A 15,181-nucleotide genomic window follows, 5' to 3' on the forward strand; every position below is an offset into this window, starting at 1 on the left:
CAGTTCCTTGAGGCTTCGGGGAGTAAGAACACCTCTCTTTCAATTCTTCCCAGATCTTTTGGGATTTGAGAACCTTTAAACTAGAGATTCATTTCCGGAATTTCTAGTCAGTCAAGGAATACCAAGAAATGTATGATCCTTCGCCCGCCGTCTGACTGCTAGATGTGAAAATGGCTTCCATTCCTTAACTCAGAAGTGCATCAAAGTAGCTAAAGGCTGCAGGCCTGGGAGAGAGGGGTCCGTAGGCAAGCTCAACTAGCCTAAGTAAGCCGTGCCACCTTGAGAGCTGTTTCAACCAAGCTATCCTCTGCTCAGCCGGCGGCGCTTCGGCATCAAACTCCCTAGAGGAAGGCCCCGGGTGGTCCGGGAGAGGAGGAGGTGGGGGAGCGACTTAGGACATTTGCACTTGTGGTAGCAGGCTCTCTGGAGCTGAACCTGCCAGACATCTTCTCTTCTCCAGGTTCCTTCCTCAACAGCCAGCTGCGTGCCGGCCCGACCACGCAGTGGTCAGCACGTCTAGTCTTCGGAAAAACCTTACAGTTTGTCGCCCCCTGTCGGGTCCGGTCCCGGCTTGGCTGCGCAGGTTTCCGCGCAGCTGGCTGGATGAGGTGGCTCAAAGGTTGGAGTGCAGAAAGAAGGCAAAGTGTCTCTTCAACTTTCCGAGAGTTGCGGCTTGGTCATCTCCACCGCTCTGGGGCAGCTAATGGTCCATGAGGCGCGCGCAAAGGTAAGCAAGCTCGTATATTCCACGTTTGGGCTTGATAAAATAGTATTGCATGCGCTAAGCCCGGCGTGTAACGAAGTGAGTGAGCAGTGGTTTCCAGGAGCGTGGAAGTTCCCGGGCTGCAGAACCCCACGCAGCGAAAGCTCACAGGGGCAGAGGACCAAGGTGAGGGTCCCTAAGGGTCCCTGGCTCAGGTGTCTCAAGGCAGGGAAAGTAGGCGAGGCAAGCTCCATAGGCATTGGACGTTAGAGGAGGTCAAAAAGAGAAGCGAGTCTTTCTGGGGACTGGAGGCTGAGAGCGGAGAAAGTCGCTAGGAAATATTCTGCCCGTTTGTCACTGGGACCATGAATAGAAGCCCCTAATGTTCAGGCTGAGTGACTCAATCTCTCACTTCATTTCTCAGCATCATCTTGATTTTTGATGGGATTGTGCGGGAAAGTTATTTGGGTGCAAACGAAGCGTGCAACTGGCTGATTGTTCCCCGGGACTCACACATTTCAAGGAGTAAACTAAACAAGCAGATGCAAGTTTCATTCTGGACTCGCAGGTGCGCGATTTGATTGTGCTGGGAAGGAACCCAGATTAGAAGCAAACACTCTGCTTTCGAAAAGAAACTCGGAACTAGCCTGGGTCGAGCCTTGGTTTTCCAGGCGCCTCGCCCTCCGGCCGGGGACTGGTAGAGGTGGGTTTCCCTGCTCTGGTCTCTCTTGGCTCAGGCCTTGCACTTTTCGCTGTTTCGTAAACACTGGGCAGTGCGTTGCATGGTTCGAAATTAAAGTCAAACAAACAATCTCTTTTCTTTTAAAACTTCGTGGGTTTTTTTAGAGCAACGCAAACTTCAGTGTACTTTGTGTAAGGATTCTGTGTAGGAACAGCATACGCAAAGGACTTTGTGTAAGAACAGCCTACCCTACTCTTTAGGGACATTTTACAGTGGACAATTATACCACTACACAACACTCAAAAATAGTAAAATGCATTTTTTTAAAAAAAAAAAGTATGAGATGTGGTCAGATGCAAGAAAGCGTCGGAGGAGGATTGCAGAGCCTTGGGGAACACCGGAACAGGAATCTAACTCGGAAGCCTGAGGGTGTAGACTGCAACGAAACTACACGGAGAGTGGAGAGTTACTGGGGTGAAGAGGGAAGGGTAGGGAAAAGAGAGACTCACAACATTGACCTCAACGACCAAGTCAGCACAAGGCCTGTGTCCCTTCCCCACCTTAGGGAGCCAGTGGCGTGCAGCACCTGTTTTCCCCGCCTGGAACGCACACTCCTCCCTACCTCCAGTTCCCACCGAGAGATTTCCCCCAGGCTTGTTTTTCCGCCTAGCCGGCTTGAGCCTCCCCTGCTCTCTTTGCAGAGACTCTGGTTACCTCTGTCTGCCCCAAAAGTCCGACCAGAGTCGGTAAAGCTGTTTCAGCCCTCACAGCCCTGTGCTTAAAAATGCACGATAAGAGAAGCAAAGCAAAGCAAAATCTTTCACAATTTCTTCAAATGAAAGGAATAAATAAAAACAGATAATTATTTTTGAAGAATAAAAAGAACCTTGGATGCCCCGTCGGGTTCAGGGACTAGGAAAGAGAAAGAAAATAGACTTGCTGTGTGAGCTCATTAGAAACAAACAGGGGAAATTGGGCATGACCAGCGAAGATCGAAAATGGAGGATACTTCCTGCTTTGAAATGTAGGGACCTGACCATTATATTTGTAGCTTAACTTTCAGAGTTTCGGAATGGAAGCATTAAAGGTTGCACTTGAGTGATAAAAAATAAACTATACAAGCCAGTAGTGGATTTTGTGGGAGTGAAATAGCTTTTCGAGCTTTGGAAGTAGCCTGTCTCCTTGTCCTTGGTTCATGTAAATCCTTACCTGACCAAAATCATATTGCATATTGTATGTCTCCCTAACTTCCCTGGCAATGGGGAGCCTGTCATAAACCTAGATTTCTAGATTTCTCCTGGTGTAAAGTTACCCACATTGTGCAATTAGATTTATTTCATCTCATTATCTCCTCTCTCTCTCTCTCTCTCTCTCTCTCTCTCTCTCTCTTCCCCTCCCCCCCCCCCCCACACACACACAAACAAACACACCATGTCCATCAAATTCCAGGTTCCAGGCATGGTCAAAACTCCACCTTGGCGATAATCTCTCAAAAATGCTTATGTGTCCGTGCTAAAAATCTAAACAGCAAAATTAACATTGGAAACATTGGGAGAACGTCAACTACATATGGGGCATATCTCCTGAGTACTTGGAAAACTAAGAGCACCTAAGAAGAGCCATGGGAAGAGAATATAACGGATAAAGTGGTATTTACAAAGGGAGGGGTGGGCTGCCAGCATTGTAGAGGACTTCTTAAAAAGCAGGGCTAGATGAGGATCTCAGGCTGCCCAAAGGATGTCCCTGCTGATCAGACTCACTCAACTGCAAAGACTGACGTGTGAGCCACATCCACCCTGGCCCAACCTAATAGGAAACAGCTTCAAGTGTGCTCCCTGGGAACTCAAGGGCAATGCTTTAGAGGTTTCTGTGTCTGCATGGACTTGGAACACGGAGGATGGAGATGGTAACTGGGGGTTAACTTATTGGAGTCTTTTGTTTCAATGAAGACAGTGCCTGCCAGACTTCATTTGCTTGGATTTCTCTGATTTCTCATTAGACATCACTCCTTTCTACTCTTCAGCAGACAGGATCATTTACACCCTGCAAAGGTGATAGGTTTGCAGAGTGACTGCTGTCATCATTTCACCAGAGGACACTAAACCTTCAGGAGGGCACTGCACAGGTTCCCTTCCTACTAAGTCGGAGGAGATGGGAACACTGCCTCGCTTCAGTGACCTATTTCCTCCATAATTAGCATATTGATTAATAATTACAAGTCCATTGTTTTATTTCTATAGACACATACCTCTGGGAAACATTGATGTATGGAAATAAAGTCTTTGCTTGGGTCAGTTCCTTTAGCGCTCGCTCCCTCGCTCGCTCGGAGTCTCCAAGCCTTCCCTCTGTAATTGCATCTTCACAACATCGTGCATTCTCCTTCAGGTTCACTTAGTTTTTCATATTCACGTCTCTGTAATCTCTTCCCACAAGAAATCACTTTCCTTGACCAGAAATCAAGTGTCTTTATGCTGAGGTTTCTTTAAGGCGCAGATGGGATTCTTGACTTGTAACTTTTTACTGCTTGTCTACCCCATTCCTTTGAACTGATCGCTATTGGTTATCTTTTCCCCTACAGTCCCTGCAACATCCCAGTAATGCTGCATACACACACACACACACACACACACACACGCACACACACGTACATACACGAATATTTATGTATACATAAAGTATGTCCGCTGTTCAGTGATGGTTTTAATTTTCCTCTCCCTCCCCCTGGTGTATGGCCTATGGAGTTTTATTGAAGACCCGTAATGCCTCCGGTTTTGATTTAGTGTTTTGGAGTTTGTGATCTCATTGCCCAGTATGGAAAATATTAGACAGGGTCTGCAGATTGTACACAGGAAAAGACCCGAATCACCATTGTGGGGTGAGTGCTCTTCTCCAACCCTGAAACAACACAATCTCACAGCTGGCTCTAGACAAAGAGTCAGCTTTATGCCATCTAATGGAGACTCCTGCAGCTTGCCCTGCCTTTACACAGGTTTTTAGAAAACCTGCTGAACACCTAGGCCCTCTAGACCCTCCTGACACTAGAGACTATGGTTGAATTTGAAATGGTTAACAGCTACAGCCTGGAAACCAGAGTTTTAAAGACTCCTGCAGATGGTTTTCAGGTGTATTTAAATTGGACACTCACTGCTTTGGAGGAAGATGGGGGAAGGGGTATGACATGATGCTTCTTCCTCTGTAGCAAAGTTCTGGGAGGTGAGCTAAAAGCTGGTAGCCAACTGGCCTCCGCTGTGCTAATGCCCTATGAAGACACTTAACTGCATGTTCAAATTTTTGAATCAGCCTCCTCACAAATTTTGCTTCTGTAGTACTCTGATCCTTTTGGGAACTATTGAGCAGATTGTAGCCCTTCCTTGGTCACTGCTGGCTGCTGAGGCTTCTATCTTTAAAGATCCCTGTCTTCCTGCCCTTCAACAGGTGATCCCTGGCTCCCAGTTAAGTGTAAACATCTGCAGAGTGCACCAGGGCTAGCTCAAAAGCATTGCGAAAGTTTGGCCTGAGAGGATGTGGAAATGAATTATAAGTACCTCACAACAGGTGTTGGGGTTCGGGGTAGTTGGGTCATTCAAGAAGCTGGGAAAGTCTCTGGTCTTCTAACACTCTAACATGGCTGAAATAATAGACACATGAAGTAGCAGGGCTTCCAAGGTCATCTGAGAAATATTGAATCCTCTGAAAGTTTGTCGTCATTTCAGATTTTTGTTTGTGATCATAGTTGTTATGTTTGTGCCATGTACCTTAGAAGAAGGAACATTTTCCACGGCGGCAGTGGCAGGCTGCATGTATGCTGTAAAATACATGCAGACTAGGACAATGGTAGATGATCCTCTACCAGTGGTCTGTGGGTCTCTTGGCCATAGGTGAGGAGGGGAGGAAAGGCCCCCAAATCAGCTTACGTATCTCTAAAGTCGCAGAAATGAAATTAGGTAACTTTTCATTTTTATTAGGTTAGCTGGATAATGATAAGACCCAAGCTGCTTTTAACTTGATTTTTTAAAAAGCATTTTAGGAGCTTGGGTATATTCCAAATGACAAATACAGTTTCAGGTTTGCTTTTTCTCCCTTTCTGTTTTTGCTTTGGGATTTTGTTTGTTTGGTTTTTGTTTTGTTTTTTTCTTTTTTTCTGAGACAAACTATAGAGCCCACTCTGGCCTCGAACTAGTAATCTTCCTGGCTCAGTTTTCTGAGGGCTGGGGTCACAGGCACCAGCAACTCACCATTGGCTTCCTTTTAATTTTGCAAGCAAGTTACAATAAAATCCTGGAATTGCTGTCACTGCAAAACCTTCAACTTTAAAAGTACAGAGCTGCATGCAATGATTTTTTTTTTTAGAAAAAAAATCCTTTCTAGCTGTGAATGCTAAAAGGACAAACATAATTCAGCTGGAGTTTGGAGGTATTATTTAGTGTCTTGGTTTTGAACCCATAGCCTTGAGCACGCTAGGCAACCATTCTTCCACTGAGTTATACACGCAGCTCTTGTGTTTATGTTTTAAATATTACATAGACATCTGTTGAGGATATCTCTTGAGTTATATATCTTATAAATTCTATCAATGTATATTTCTTAAACTCTATCAATTATTTCAAGTAGCCTGTAAAAATTATTGATGTTCGTATTCTTTGATAAAGTTACACTCATTGTTGTAAGATCATATGAAAAATAATTTAAAGATGTATGAAGATTGTTAACAATACTGATGACAGGAAAAAAAATAAAATGCCCTTAAATTTGTCTGAGGTTTCTCAATAGCAAGGAGAAGCTGAAGGCTGGAGAGTGGTTGAAATGTCGTGACAGATGCTAGCAGAGCTGTAAGGTGGTGGGTTGCGTGAACAGATAGGCTGAGAAAATGAGTCTTGACAGGACTCCTAGGCATGTAGACACTGGCAGAATGAGTTGAGTTAATATCCACCAGCCTAGGACGCACTCAGAATTTGTATTATTACTTCTTGGCAGGCCAACAGGAAAGGGGTTTGCCCCCATCTCGTGGGGAGCGTCAGAGGTTGCTGTCCATTCCATTTTATGTAATAACACCTCTAGTTGAACCAAAGACTCTCCAGTTTAATCTTTCTTCTGCAATTACGTTACATAGAATGTAACCCAGGTTGTGTGATGCGGGGCTGCCAGCCGCATATGTGGGACATGTGTTCATTCGTGTTTGCAATCTCAGCTGACTGGTTTGAGCAGAACGAATCTGGCACTTTCATCTTAGTTTCTCTTTAAACTGGGGCATAGGTAACTCTGCAAGGAGGGTCGTGGAGTGGGCTGGAGCTGGCATGCAGCAGAGCTTAAACTTGGACAAGTAGCCTTAGATGGGATTTGATGGCATTATAGTACAACTCTGGGCTTAAGGGATTAGGGTCATGGAATTGGAGCCTGGATTGTATTGGTCCCATTGTGCTTTTGGAGGATCTCTTTGCGTTTAAGCTGATGAGAAAGTTGGGGGTCAGGGGGCTGACTTATAGTTATGCACGGCAAAAGTATGTTGGGATGCAGGAGTGGGGCTGGGGAGGGTATGTGGGTATGTATGCACCATTGAGGAGCTCAAACACTTCTTCTTTTTTAAGTTTCGGATTATTAAGTCCAAACTGTGTATACACCTTAAGTAGAATATTGACTACAGTAGGCTTTTATGTCCATCTGTTTGATGCACGGGGTATGATTTACTAATGAAAATGCTTATAAACCAAGCTGCATCACAGGGTGATTTGTAGGGAAAGTGGATTTAAAGTACTTTCCTGACTTTTCCTGTTTGTTGTGTCCCTTCATGGGGCTTATTTAACACACTGAAATAACAGCTTGGAAGAGAGTCACAGCATCTACTTTAAGAAGCTGAGTGACTTCTGTGTCACTCACTCTATCTTCTATGGCTTGAGAAAACTGAGGAGGAAGGAAGGCCTACATTTGCTCAGTAACATGGGCGGGTTGGAGTTCTTTTTGTATTTTCTGATCGGTGAGGCATGCTGGACCCTAATCTAAACAAGAGCCACAGTCTACCCTGGCTTTGCCCAGTGCCATTTGAAGCTCTGCCTTTATTAGAGTGCCATTCACTTCTGTATTTATTCTCTTAGGATTTTTTGCCCCAGGTGGAGTCCCTCACTCCCTTCTCTGCCCTTTGAAGATATTCTGCCAACAGGATCTCCCTTGGGGCTCAGTCCTTGGGCTCAGTCCCCAGAGAACCCAGCTTGTGGCTCAGGGACTCTCACTTCTATTAGTCCCCTTCATTCTACAAGGTGTTCCAGACTAAGAATAATGTTTATTCTCTCCCTCCCTCATGAATTCCCACTTGCTGCCAAAACTCACAACTCTCTTAGACTGCCCCACATTTTTAACTTTTCCTCATTTCAAGAAGTGCCTTAAATCCAATTTTTTAGTTAAGTGGCATCTTCTAAAGCCTTAGGACAAGCATCACACCGACCCCTTATCCTTCATTAGCCAGCCACACTGCCTTAATAATCTCATGGCCTCCACTGATTGAGGTGCCAGATGCTTGTGTACAGTAGCAAACAGTCAGGCACTGTTCAAATCTCCCTGCCCAGGCCTCGAATGTTTGTCGCTACTGGCTGAGACTGTAAATGTTGATGTTGACGATTCATGTTGGAGACTCTTTCCAACTGATCTAGGCTAAAGAGCCAGTGTGCCCGAGAAAATAGTTCTCCAATGTCCACTGATGCTCATTGTTGGGGTATAAAAGTCTGTGAAACAGGGATTAAAGAATACTTTGGAAGGGTGATCTCAGCATCAGAACACCAAGTGACTTTGCAGAGACTCTATCACCATTCCACTTGTCCTCCTACTTAGTCAAAGCCCACCCCTCTCTTGGGTGTTGATCTGAAGAAGCTGGGCTGAGTCCACAAGTTGTGAACGCTGTCTGCTTTGCAAACCATGTGAATCTGTTTTTGCCATTCCTTTGGTGAAGGATGAAGGTGTGGGCATGTATCATTGTTGCGGAATCACAAGCATGGAAGCCGGAATGGCGCCTAGTAGCTTGCTATCCTCTTTGTCCTACTGAGGGACATGTTCTAAGCAGGTGGGGGGTTCTCAAGAAAGAAAAGGATTTGGCTTGTAGGTACCTCAAGGGCAAGGAAGGGCTAAGGGGCTGGCAGAGTTGCAGTGACAACCATCAGATTAGCATCTAGGCTCTTAGAATCCGAGGAGCTAGAGAAAGGCACCAAGTATGGAGGTGGGAGGGCTCCAGGACAAATACAGGGAGTTAAAATACGGTCTGGTTTTGTTTCCATCATGGGCAAATTTCTGAAATGGAAATACACAGAACCTCCGAGGCACTCCACAAATTAGAGCGTGGAACATAGCCTTGTTGGTGGGCTTATACCAACTCTACAAAATAGCTTCATTGAGCAAACTAATCAAGTAGTTTTGATTACAAGGGAAACATATCTACTGAGAGGAAAATGATTTTCAGACCCTTTCAGCCGTTGCGTTGACATGTAATTCATTTGAGCAAACAGAAGAAAGCTCTTCCTCTAGTCAGCACACGGCCTATGTGACAAGAATTGGAGAAGCAGGCTTTGTTCCTGAGGACTTCATGTTCTGATTGCCTGCTTCTGAAGCTGGTCTTGCAGATTTCCCTAGTGCTCAGCAAGGGGTGGAGGGAGCTTCCAGGCATGGGAATGCTCATCTCTCTGGAGTCCCAGTCTCACCTAGTGATTTTGGAAAATAATGTTATTTTGATATCATTGATAGATTCTTCAGGGCATAGATTACAATTTCTTTTTCGTCTTTGTCTTTTGGAAGGACAAAATAAAATGTGTCAACTGCCACCCTAGTTACCAGAAGCCTGTGCTTAGCTCCCATTCTGGAGTCTCAAGGCGTATGCCTCAAGTGTCAAGGGAGGTGCTAATGGTGGAGAACTTTGAACTGCTCTGTGTCAACTCAGTAAGCAGAGCACAACAGAGTAAATACAAGATGTGGGTGTCAAAAGGATGCTGTGCCGTGAACCTTTGAAGTGCTCTGTCAGCTCCATAAGCAGAAACCATCAGAAGCAGCAAGCAACACAGGCTCTGAGGAGGAGGACCGCAGGGCTTTGCAGGTGGGTGCTTGTATCCCAAATGGACCTTGAAGAGTGGGTGGATACTGACAAGCGGCAGTCCAGAGGGCAAAGGAGGAGCAGTCAGTGGCTCTTAGGGGAAAAAAGAGCTGAGTGAAGGGGGGGGCAGGAAGTGATGGCACAGGAAGCAGGAAGGAAGGTTGTGGACTTTGTAAGGAGAGGCCAGAAAGCCAGAACAGGGGTGCAGCTACTAGGTAGAGGCACTGAGAGACTTGGACGCTCAGGCCTTTGGACCAGTGCTAGATGTTGATATCATCCCAGAAACTGAGCTGACTAAAGATGACTCCAACCCCTTTCCCTTCATCTCAGGGCCCAAGCAAGCCATCTAAATTCTGCATCTTAGTTTTATATCCTAAAGTTCATTTCACAGGAACATCCAAGGACTAAACTGAAGAGGATAATGTGCTTAGCTTAGCATAATGCCAGCTGCACAGCAAACGCTCAACAGAAGTTACTGTTCCTGTATCACTCTAACAATAGATCATTCAAATATGTCGCGCTATACCATTGTGCAGTTTTCAACACCAAATAATAAGGCTGTGAGAAATTAAGAGGGAGCCAGACGAGCTGGAGCTGGGAATTGCAGAAGCGAAAGATGTACGGGCAGGAGTTTTGTTTGGCCAATTGTAAAATGATCTCAATTATTCAGTAAGTCAGAATTTCTGCAAGCCACAGCTTGCTGGCCTCCACTGTATTCATCCCTGGAGAATGGCCGGACCTCATTTTTTAAAACATCTCCTTTGAGTTAAATTTGCACTTTCATAACTGTCTTCTTCCTCTTCCTACTCCTCTCATAAAAACAGCCTTAGGAATAATCACAGGAAAGCAACGTACCACTTGGGGGTGGGGGGGACTACCAAGGGCCACAGGGTGCATCAGGGCAGAAAGATGCCCTGTCTAGAAGTGTACGGGTAGCAACAAGCAAGAGATGTAAGTAGAATCCCTTTCGTTCACCTTCAGTTTTCATAGGGTATGAGCTTCTTCAACAGAACATGCCTTTCATGTCAGCTCAGCACTGAGAAATCAGGATTTAGAGAGGGAAAAGCTGAGCCCAGACTACAGGCTATGTGAATGGAGCAACAGCCCAGCAATGTTCTGAGTGCCATTTTCAGACCTGCCACAGACTTTGATCCTGCTATCCACAAACCTTTGGCCTCTGGTCCCCCAGCTCAGTCCTTCCTCTCGCTTCCCTTTTTTTTTTCTTCTCCCTCCTTCAGCTTCTCTGCTGTTGTCCAGAAGACACCGACTGGGCCAGGGTGTACTTGAGATTTCCCTTCACTTTGTTCATCACCTCACACCCATGTGGAGGGAAAGACTTTCCTTCCCTCCTCCATCCCTCCTCCCTCTGTCCTCCTTCCCTTACTCTCTTAGATGTGATTTCTCTTTTCATAAATGTTATTTTATTTATTAGTTGTGTTTATGATTTTGTGTGACCTCACCCCTATGCCACAGCTCACACATGGGGGTCAGAGAACAGCTTTCAGGAGTCTGCCCCCTCCTCTACCACTGGTTCTAGGTATTAAACGCAGGTCACCAGGCTTGTTTGGCAGGGGTTTCTACTCATGGATTCATCTCGCAGACACCCTTCATCCAATCTTGCAATTTTCTGTCTTTTCCATTCCAGCCTTCTTTGAGCCCATGCACAAAAAAAAGGTGACTGTTTCCAGTATCTCCTTAGTCTCCTTTTATTATCTTTGATGCACCAGCTGGTTCCCAACCTTGTCTCAATTGTTATTTCTCCCCAGAGACTCGTGGTTCAGTATTTGCACTGCATCCACAGCCCCTCACATGCTCAAGAATGAAGGAGATACTGGGAAAGAAGGCCTGAATGGGGAAGGTAGAAATGCTGGGGTGGGGGCTGGGAGAACAGAGAATGACCTAACAAAATTAACGTCAAACTTAAATGGAGAAGAAGAGATAACAAAAGACACTTCATTCTAATGAAAGGAGCAATTAATCAAGAAGACTATCCTAAGTGTATATGTAACAAACTCTGGTGCACCTGATTTCATAAAAATGGTTGATTTGTACCAATCCATAATACTAAGTGATTTCAGCATCCTACTTTCTCCAGTAAAGAGGTCGACTGGACAAAAATAGAAGACATCAAAATTAATTGGCATCACACATCAAATGAGCTTAGCAGAAATCTACAGAATATTCCACCCAAACAAGAAAGAATGTACATTCCATTCAGCAGCTCACTGAAGCTTTCCTAAAGTAGACCATGTCCTAGAACAAAAACAAATCTTTACAAAAGATTGAAGCATTCCTTATAACCCAATTGAACACAATGCAATAAAACTTAAAGGTGATAGAAAAAAAAACCGCCGGGTAGTGGTGGCGCACGCCTTTAATCCCAGCACTTGGGAGGCAGAGACAAGTGGATTTCTGAGTTCAAGGCCAGCCTGGTCTACCGAGTGAGTTCCAGGACAGCCAGGGCTACACAGAGAAACCCTGTCTCGAAAAGACCAAAAAAAAAAAAAAAAAAAAAAAAAAACCCTGGTAAATACACCAGCTCATGCTGTATACGCATTTTTAAACTTTCTCACTTGTTTTTACTTTGCTTAAGGTGATTTTTTCCATGTAGACATTCTAAGCTCCTAAGGGATTCAGTGATTGGCTGGGAGTTAGCTCAGCTGCTTAGCTAGCATGCATGGGTTCAATCCCCAACACCACATTGACTGCGACTGCACATAGTGGCATAGACCTGTAACCCCTGCATTCTTTATTCAAAACAAGAGGATCAGAAGTTTAAGGTTATATTCTGATGGTACATAATAAGTTTGAGACCAGCCTAGGCTACATGAGACACTCTAATAAAAGAGAGAAAAAACTCACAACAATTAGAATGGGCCATTTACTTATTTACTTGCTGAAATCTGTATTCACATCATGTCTAGGCGTGTCTTCCCTTTACGATATGCCTTCCTCACATACATCCATCAGGCATTTTCGTGGTTTTTCATTGCCCACATTTAATGCATGGCGTGTTGAGCGTGGATCTCTCTTTCACCAGAGGCTTCAGGGAAAGAGAATGATTTGCTGCAGCTTTGAGTTTAACCAGAATCTAAAGCCTCGCAACCTGCTCCCATAGCATAAATCCTGCTGCCCCATGTCATTTCCCTAAGGAAAAAGGGAAGATGGGTGGTTGGCAGGGAGAGAGCAGGTGAGGGAGAGAGGAACTGGGAGGAGAGGAGGGAAGGGAAGCTGAAATTGAGATGCTAAGTAAATAAATTAATTTAAAAGAAAAGAAATGTGAACACATAACATTTTAGGAAGATTATTCATTATTTATTCATACATTGGTATTATGGTGTTGTCTTTTAAAAGCCTTTTTATGTCATAGTCTAGTACATAGAAATAGTTCCTAAATGCACTAAGAGTCTGTCTTAATGAACTCTAGCAAATGTATTTGTTGTATGACAGACACAACAAACACATGTCTACAACTCCAGAAAAGGAACCCATGACAGACCAAAGTAATGACTGCACCAAAATCCAGCTTGAAGGACCAGTGAGTTTTCATTGGGATTACTCACAGGAATATAGGTGAGGGGTTACTCACAGGAAGGAGCAAGGGCCTCTGGAAAAGGGAGAAGCATCACTAAAAGGCACCCCACACATACACACACGAGTGGACTCAGGAAAGCCGCACCCTTGGAGCTCTGCACAGCTTTTAGGAACTGTACAGTATAAGAATCTTCTCTGCAGCTCTCTTGGCCGGAGTCCTCTCCCTCAGTAGTTATTTACTCCTATAAGATTGAGGAGAATCCTTAGCAACACTCCCAAGTTTTCACTTTCCCACACATGTGAACTTTTGTTTACCTTCTGGTCTCGTGAGCCTTCCCCTCTCTTCTAGGAGAAACTGCTGTATAATGTACATGTGTGAGCTTGTGTGTGTGTGTGTGTGTGTGTGTGTGTGTGTGTGTGTGTGTGTGTGTTTAATCCAGGCCTAAAACCTCTGAAGTTGCTCCTGATTAGCACCCTGAGTGCAGAAGTTCCAGGACAGGTTGAACTTCCTGAGTTAAGTCACATCCAAGTAGAGACACAGCTTGGTTTCTAGGGCCCTTGTTCTGAGGGTTATCACCAGGTAAGTTAGGCCATCATCTGAATATGGTAAGGCTATGGTAGTCTGTTGAAGACAGGCATGTTTGATTTTCATTTCCAATACTGTCAAACACTTCTCCCTATCCTAGTAGCTACTCTCCTTCCCCAAACAAAACCATGGAAACAGTGGTAGCAAGAGTTTCAATATTGCAATGCCCAAGCCCTCTTGTGTGGAAAACAAGAAGGTAAAATACTAAGGCAGACCCAGGGCCCTTGAGTCCTTACCCTTCTCTACAGCCTTTCCTTCTAGGACATATCTTCTTTTTGATACCCACACACCTGCAGAACCACTCTCTACCAGGATCCCCTGGTGCTCATGCTAAGCTGGAACTCAGGTAATCACATTATTCAACCCACATCAGAGAAGCTTCTTCTTGCAGTAAATGAGAATTAACACAGAGATTCACAACTGGACAAAGCACACCATGGGGAACTTTAAAACACTCAGCCCAAAATGGGATGTCTTCATCAAACCTCTCCCTTCAAGGCTCAGGGATCCATGCAGAAGAGGAGGCAGAAAGATGGTAAGAACTAGAGGTGGTGGATGATTCACAGAAATAGCATCTTCCAGACACAACGAGACCGATGCACATAGAGACTGTGGCAGCGCACGTAAGACCGGCACAGGTTCAAACTACATGAAACTCCAGGAAGTAGGCACAAGGTTCCACTCCTAACTAAGAAGCTATTTGCTATTGATACCTGCAGAGAATGGGAAAATTATGTTTTCTTCAGTAGAACATCACTGGTATATAAACCACATCACAGAGCAGGCTCCCATACCTGAGAGGAATTGGCCAACACGAAAGGAACTCCATATTTTTTTCAATTTTTTGTTTGTTTGTTTGTTTGTTTCATGGTTTTTTTTATTTCATTTTGTTTTGTTTTGGGTATTTTTATTTTGTTCTGTTCAGGTTTTGTTTTTTTGTTTTTTTGTTTTTGTTTTTAAGGGAGAAAAAGAAAGAACTCGAAGGTGGGTGAGCAGAGAGGTGGGAAGGATCTTGGGAGAAGTTGGGGAGGGGAAGCATCAAAATATATTCTATGAAAAAAATACTATGTAAGGAATTTACCATGGTTTCTAAGACTTTTATTCTTTTATTTGTGACACAGTTGGCTTTCCAAGGAGAGGTTAGAGCCAATTGCTCTATTTTTCTTACTACATGCTGACTTCCTGTTCACATGGAATTTATAGAGCCCCAAGCCCTATTTGCTTACAATGCATAGCTCCAGTGTGAGGTGCAGTGTGTATCTGTGACATGACGCTGATGCACAGCTTTCTAGTCTTGACTTCTCACCAAATTTCAGAGGACGGGGAACACTAAGATACTCATTCATCAGTAGTCTCTGCCCCTGGGGAGAAATAACAATTTCCTTCTCCAAATTATCTCTCTACTCATGATCTGGTCTGTTTCCTCATTAGATGCATAACTTATTTGTTAGTCATTTTTCTCCTTGCTTTGGTAAAATAACAAACACAGGAAAAGATGGCTTATTTGGACTTGTGCTTTGAGGGGATACAGGCTGTCATAAGGAGTAAGTCATGGTAGCAGAAACATGAAGAGGCTGGTCCATGCATTCACACTCAGGAAGCAGAGAGAGA

Source organism: Grammomys surdaster, unplaced genomic scaffold (assembly GCF_004785775.1).
Source record: "Grammomys surdaster isolate TR1022 unplaced genomic scaffold, NIH_TR_1.0 129, whole genome shotgun sequence".
Taxonomy (NCBI): Eukaryota; Metazoa; Chordata; class Mammalia; order Rodentia; family Muridae; genus Grammomys; species Grammomys surdaster.